Below are 7,190 nucleotides of genomic sequence, written 5' to 3' on the forward strand. Positions count from 1 at the left end.
CCTTCTGAGTGAGTTTAGATTACAGATGCACATGGCTGTGTTCTGTTGTGTACACACTACTGATCTAATGAAACTCATGTTCCAATGATGCTGCAGCAAGCATCTTATCAACAGAAATACCTCCCCAGCCCTGCTGGGCTCTGATTTTAGGGCACCAAGATGTGAGATAGTAAGTTACTTTTAACTTACTTTGTCCTAATGAATTCAGTGAGACAAGATCATTATCAACTAGAGATCAAGCAGAATACAGTATGCCATACTTTAAATTGTTGACGTCTGTACTATTGACCATTAGTAAGTCTTTGAAAGAGAAAAGCCCTGTCAGTTGTGTAATATGCTCTGTGCAGCCTTTACCCAGCTGCTGATGAAGAAAAGGCTGGCAGATAATCAAAGTCACAAGGCTGGAAATTTAAACTCTGACTGATTCCTACCCCTTTACCCCAATTTTGTTAGTTGCTTAAAACTTGACTCTATTTATAGTAGTCTTCTCAAAAGCTTGGCTTTTCAAGTTACAATGATGCTCTGACACAATAGGAGTAATTATTATGGCCTTCATATCTGATAGTCATCTGGGTGACACAGGAAACGATTTTCACTTGGGATGAAACCGACCATCCAAGTCTGAAATAATATCTATTTTCTGGACTCTCTGTAATTAGAAACGTGATTGTATAAATGTCTGAAAATCTGTTCTGTTTTAAAGAAATTGGCCTGGAGCCTGTTCTACTCAGGACACAAAATTAGCAGAATGTGAAGGTTTCCTTGTTCTGCCACCAGCTAGTGGTGTGAGGGCGGGCTGAGTCAGCATGGAGAGGATGGCGATTCTAGCTGACAGACACGGGCAATCCTCTAGGAAATGTCAGCTTGACCCCACTGTTAGAAAAAAGGAGCAGAGAGGGGATGAAAAAGAACTCTGGGTTGGAAATATTTTAAAGGCATCATCATTTCTGTGGATGTATGCATGTGGGGGTGTGTGCTGGGGAGGGGTACAGAGCTACACAGTGGAATCATTTAATCATTTAATACTTCACAGCTATGCTCTGTAGCCAGCGTGATGTTGGTGCACGTGGCACTCAGTTGGATATTACTGATTCTCAATACTATATCTCAGTCTAAAGGAATTGGCTCTTCATTTCCACCATGTTATTGCTTATTTATAATCAATACCTTCTAATTAATTCTGAAACACCCTTTCAAAAGGAAGCAGGTGTTTTCTATTTTCTATTTAGACATCTGATGTTCATTACAGTCTGATTTCTTCATGTTTAGAAATGATTTTTGTTGGATTTGTGGGGTGGGAAGATAGCATTTGATCTTTGAATAAGATGCATCCATTCGAGGGTCAGTGCTGAAAAGTCAGAAAATTGCTTTTAATTTTATGTAATTTGTGGTTTATTTGTGAGAGTCACAGAATTGCACATTCTAAGACTATTTTCCCAGGGATTACATTTCTAAATGGCCTCCGCCTTTTACAGGAAGATGAGTACAAAAAGCTTGAAACTTGCCATTTAGTACCACAAAAGTCTAGCTAATTTGTGTCAGTTGCTAATGTCTTTGTTCAAATTTCTTTCATATCTTTACATGATCCTCAGAGAACTTGAACAGGTTGGTGTCTTAGCCACATTTCCAGAGGCTGAGACAGATTCCCAAGAAAAGCAAAAGAAAGGGAGAGATTGTCTTGGCTCATAGCTTCAGAGGCATCAGGCTGTTTCCCTTGGTGACACTATTTCTGGGACCATGGTGTGATAGAATGACATGGGGGAAGGGACATGTGGCAGCTCCATACTTACTTCATGGAGGACAGTAAAGAGAGAGTTGGGGGATGGAGGAGAAGAGAAGGAGGAGGGAGAAGAAGAGGAAGGAGGCAGGCAGGCAGGTTAGTTCCAATGACATATTTCCAGCAACCTCTTTCCTCCAGCTCTATCCCACTCCTATTGCTACTAGCTAGGACTAAATCTTCAGCAAGGTACCTGTGCACTACATTCCATCTTCAAGCCATAGCAGGCCGTGTAAGAAGTGCCCTTGATAGTTGGGTCTTTTCTGTTACTGTTTGGTATGAGGGAAGCAATACCTGGGGAACAATATCTCTTCATAAAAAATTCAAGTCACCATTAGAGAGCTCAAATAATTCTCCACCTGTTATCCCTGTGTCTCTAGCTGAGCAATGGCATTGTCAAAAGTCTTAGGAAAGAAGAGATGTGGCACTACAGCAGGGTTTTCCTTAAGTTTTACTAGTAGATACACTTGGGGATATGCATTTTATTTTCAAATATATTCTGATGTGATTACAATATTTTGTTCTCTACAAGAAATTTTATTGGCATTTGAAAGTCCTGGGCATATATCCAGAAGATGTCCCAACCAGTAAGAAGGACACATGCTCCACTATGTTCATAGCAGCCTTATTTATAATAGCCAGAAGCTGGAAAGAAACCAGATGCCCCTCAACAGAGGAATGGATACAAAAAATGTGGTACATTTACACANTGGAGTACTACTCAGCTATTAAAAAGAATGAATTTATGAAATTCCTAGGCAAATGGTTGGACCTGGAGGGCATCATCCTGAGTGAGGTAACACAATCACAAAAGAACTCAAATGATATGTACTCACTAATAAGTGGATATTAGCCCAGAAACTTAGTATACCCGAGATATAAGAGACAATTTGTAAAACACATGAAACTGAAGAAGAACGAAGACCAAAGTGTGGACACTGTGCCCCTTCTTAGAATTGGAAACAATCACCCATGGAAGGAGTTACAGAGACAAATTTTGGAGCTGAGACAAAAGGATGGAACATCTAGAGACTGCCATATCCAGGGATCCATCCCATAATTGGCCTCCAAATGATGACACCATTGCATACACTAGCAAGATTTTGCTGAAAGGACCCTGATATAGCTGTCTCTTGTGAGACGGTGCCGGGGCCTAGCAAACACAGAAGTGGATGCTCACAGTCAGCTATTGGTTGGATCACACGGCCCCCAATGGAGGAGCTAGAGAAAGTACCCAAGGAGCTAAAGGGGTCTGCAACCCTATAGGGGGAACAACATTATGAACTAACCAGTACCCCGGAGCTCTTGTCTCTAGCTGCATATGTATCAAAAGATGGCCTAGTCGGCCATCACTGGAAAGAGAGGCCCATTGGACATGCAAACTTTATATGCCCCAGTACAGGGGAACACCAGGGCCAAAAAGTGGGAATGGGTGGGTAGGGAAGTGGGGGGGAGGGTATGGGGAACTTTTGAGATAGCATTGGAAATGTAACTGAGGAAAATACGTAATAAAAAAAATTAAAAGAAAAAAAAAAGAAAGTTTTAGATTCCAGGAGAATAGTTCTGACTTTGACTATTGCAAGAATCCTTAAATGTATCTGTGGGGTGTGTGTGTGTGTGTGTGCGATATGTGTGTGTGTGTGTGTGTGTTTGTATGTATGATATGGTGTGTATAATCTTAGGCATTATTCCTTAGGAATTGCCCACATTTTTGGAGATAAAGCCTGTCTTCACCAGGTAGCTAGGCTTCTGGCCAGTGAGCTCTAAACAACTCACCCAACCCTGTCACCCCAGTGCTAGGGTTCCTGTGGGCCTCCCCACGCTGACTTTTGTTACATGACTTCCAGGATTGAAACTTGGAGACTTGAGTTTTCAATGCAAACACTCTGCTGTTTGAGTGAGCTACATAGCTTTTGAAGGGCATTTTGTAGAGTTAGAACCTGTTCAAATAAAATAAATAAAAAAACAATGACTAAGAAAAATAACAAGGATATTTGTGTAATGCACACTTATGAAATCTTTATAACACTCTGAGTTGCTTTAAAAATGTAATCCTTTCTTTGATATTCTTTCCTATTTATTTATGTATGTATTTACTTATTTGCTTGTTTCTAAAAATAAACTATAGTTCTTTGAACAGGAAGTAGTTTATAGTGACCCTCTGTTTGTTGTTTGACTAAACAATCATGGGCGATAAACAGAAAAGCAGCCCATCGGATTGCTGGAAGTTTGCACATACAGTTAAACTTTGATTGCCTGCTTTAGTAAAACACAGAGACAATCCGTGAGACATTTCCACATTAACACATATGCAGTATTAGTACATTTATATTATTTTATAGAAATTTTTCATCTACAATGAAAAGTTTTAAGATGGATATCAAACAAAATTGATTTTCATTCTCTGATTTTCTAATCTATTACTGACATAGTAAGGCATCCAGAAGTGCTCTACACGTTAGCTGTCAGTCTAGAAATAAGACATTAGTTGTCTTTAATCCAGTGAGTAACCCCAACTAAAGAATTACAGATTCTTTTTTTAAAAGAGAAGAAAATAGCAGATTTTAGAAACCTCAAACAATAAGTCCCAAGAAAATGCGAACACAGAATGGCGAGTATTTAATATAGAGTATACAGTGTAGAGTGTAGAGTGTTGAGTATAGAGTATAGAGTGTAGATTTTATAGAGTGTAGAATATAGAGTATGGAGTGTATAGAGTGTAGAATATAGAGTATAGAGAGTAGAGTATAGAGTGTAGATTTTATAGAGTGTAGAATATAGAGTATAGAGTGTATAGAGTGTAGAATATAGAGTATAGTGTATAGAATATAGAATATAGAGTATAGAGTGTATAGAGTATAGAGTGTAGATTTTATAGAGTGTAGAATATAGAGTATAGAGTGTATAGAGTGTAGAATATAGAGTATAGTGTATAGAGTATAGAATATAGAGTATAGAGTGTAGATTTTATAGAGTGTAGAATATAGAGTATAGAGTGTATAGAGTGTAGAATATAGAGTATAGCGTATAGACTGTAGAATATAGAGTGTAGAGTATAAAGTGTAGAGTATAGAGTATAGAGTGTAGAGTATAGAGTATAGAGTATAGAGTATAGAGTATAGAGTATAGAGTATAGAGTATAGAGTATAGAGTGTAGAGTGTAGAGTATAGAGTGTAGAGTGTAGAGAGTATTGAGTGTAGAGTATAGAGTTTGGAGTGTAGAGTATATAAAGCATAGAGTATAGAATTTAGAGTGTAGAGTGTATAGAGTGTAGAGTGTAGAGTGTAGAGTGTAGAGTGTAGAGTGTAGATTGTAGAGAGTATTTGCTAAACTAAATTGCAAAGATTTCCAAGTCACACAGCTGCACCGAGAAAGGCTGCAGCTACATACACGCATGGGAAACTTTCTTGCTAACCTGGCTTGAAAGTTTTCCTCAGCCTCATTTCTAGGATATGCAAGACCTGTGGGAAATTTTTCCCAGGCAAGTGTCTAGATAAAAAATTTGATTTTCAAAGTGTTATAAAGTTTACACACCTATATGAGGTGTCATAATTTCTTTGGTAGCACTTGATAAAGTGGAATTGTTTATATATTTATGTATTTTTTGATTGTTACAGGTAAGATAGATTATTCACTAATCATGGTTCCTGGCTATTTTCACATCCCCCAGCTGTGAAGAAGAGGTTGCAGTGCTTCCTATGCTGCTGTGGCTCTTTGGAGTCTATTTGTATTGAAGGAGTATAGAGCTCCTTGCCTTAATTAGTACTGGTTGTACTGTCATTCATGAACCCATGCCATTTGCCATGCCACCCCAGTACTAGCAGGTTTTTTTGGTTTGTTTGTTTGTTTTGTTTTGTTTTTGTTGTTGTTGGGTTTTTTTTTTTTTGACTGCCTCCAGAGTTGGTACAATGCTTTGTTGACAATAACCACAAATGTAAATTTTATCTGGCCTATGTAGGAAAACATGAGTCATAAATTCTGTTCTCTGGGAGTCTCCAGTTTCAGGCGCACAGTCCTTGCAGAGGGAGGCAAGGTGGAGCCCACTGTGGTCTTGGGTCCCCCGCCCTCTGCCAGAGCAGGCCCGGCTCGATGGCTGGCGCCCTGGTGCTCTGTGAGCAGTGGCTGGTCTCCTTGCGTGCTCAGGATGCAGGAGCTGTTCTGAGAACACAGCAAGACGCAAGAGTTCCCAGCGCACAGTCCCAAGGTGCCCTGGGGGGGGGGGCGGTGGCGGGGCATGGGGAGGTGGGGGGCTGGAGCTGCGATGGCTGTTGCTTGGCCTCCAGGCCCTTCGACAAGACTGTCAGCATGTTCTTGCTGGAGAAGGACCAGCTGGTCAAAGAAAACAACTACCGGGGACATGGGGATAGCGTGGACCCTTTTTGTCACCTCATCTGGAGATAAAACCATTGGCATCTGGGATGTGAGGACTACAAAATGCATTGCCGCTGTGAACATGAAACGGGAGAACATTAACATTTGCTGGAGTCCTGATGGGCAGACCATCGCAGTGGGCAACAAGGACAACATTGTAACCTTCATTGATGCCACGACGCACGGCTCCAAAGCGGAGGAGCAATTCAAGTTTGAGGTCAATGAGATTTCGTGGGACAACGATAACATATTCTTCTTGAACAATGGCAATGGCTGTATCAACATCCTCAGCTACCCAGAACTGAAGCCTGTGAAGTCCACCAATGCCCATCCTTCTAACTGCATCTGTATCAAGTTTGAGCCCATGGAGAAATACTTTGCCACAGGAAGCACAGATGCCTTGGTCAGTCTCTGGGACGTTGATGATTTATTGTCCATGTGGTGCTTTTCCAGACTAGATTGACCTGTGAGCCTTAGTTTTAGCTTTAGCCATGATGGGAAAATGCTGGCGTCGTCTTCGGAGAATCAGTTCATTGATATAACTGAAGTAGAGACAGGAGACAAGCTATGGGAGGTGCAGTGTGAGTCCCTTACTTTCACTGTGGCTGGGCACCCCAAGAGGTCTCTGCTAGCTTTTGCCTGTGATGACAAAGCTGGCAAATATGAGAGCAGTCGGGAGGCTGGAACTGTGAAGCTGTTTGAGCTTCCCAATGACTCCTGAGAGGGCGGGCAGTGAGAGGAGAGAGGAGGCCAGGTGGACTATACCTGACAGGGAGAGGAGGCTGGCACAGACCTCCCATTTGTATAGTTCAAAGTAGTCTTTTGGACTTGTGGGCACCCTAAATGTTTATAAATGTCATTAAAAACAAAACAAAACAAAACAAACAAACAAACAAACAAAAAACTTTGGTCAGGATGTGCATACCTTAACCCTCTCTGTGGTACCCTTACTGTGGTGAGCAAATGCCTCACACTTAGCTCCAACCCCAGCCCCACCTCCTGGATTTTGTTTCGGTGATTTTGTGTTAGCTGTTTCCATCC

At 41.0% G+C, this 7,190-nt stretch overlaps 1 pseudogene; it reads left to right on the forward strand.

Annotated features, from left to right (window-relative positions):
- The first annotated feature begins 5,742 nt into the window (after window positions 1-5,742).
- LOC110295134 lies at window positions 5,743-6,870 on the forward strand (annotated as a pseudogene).
- The last annotated feature ends 320 nt before the right edge of the window (window positions 6,871-7,190 follow it).

Source organism: Mus caroli, chromosome 1 (assembly GCF_900094665.2).
Source record: "Mus caroli chromosome 1, CAROLI_EIJ_v1.1, whole genome shotgun sequence".
NCBI classification, from domain to species: domain Eukaryota; kingdom Metazoa; phylum Chordata; class Mammalia; order Rodentia; family Muridae; genus Mus; species Mus caroli.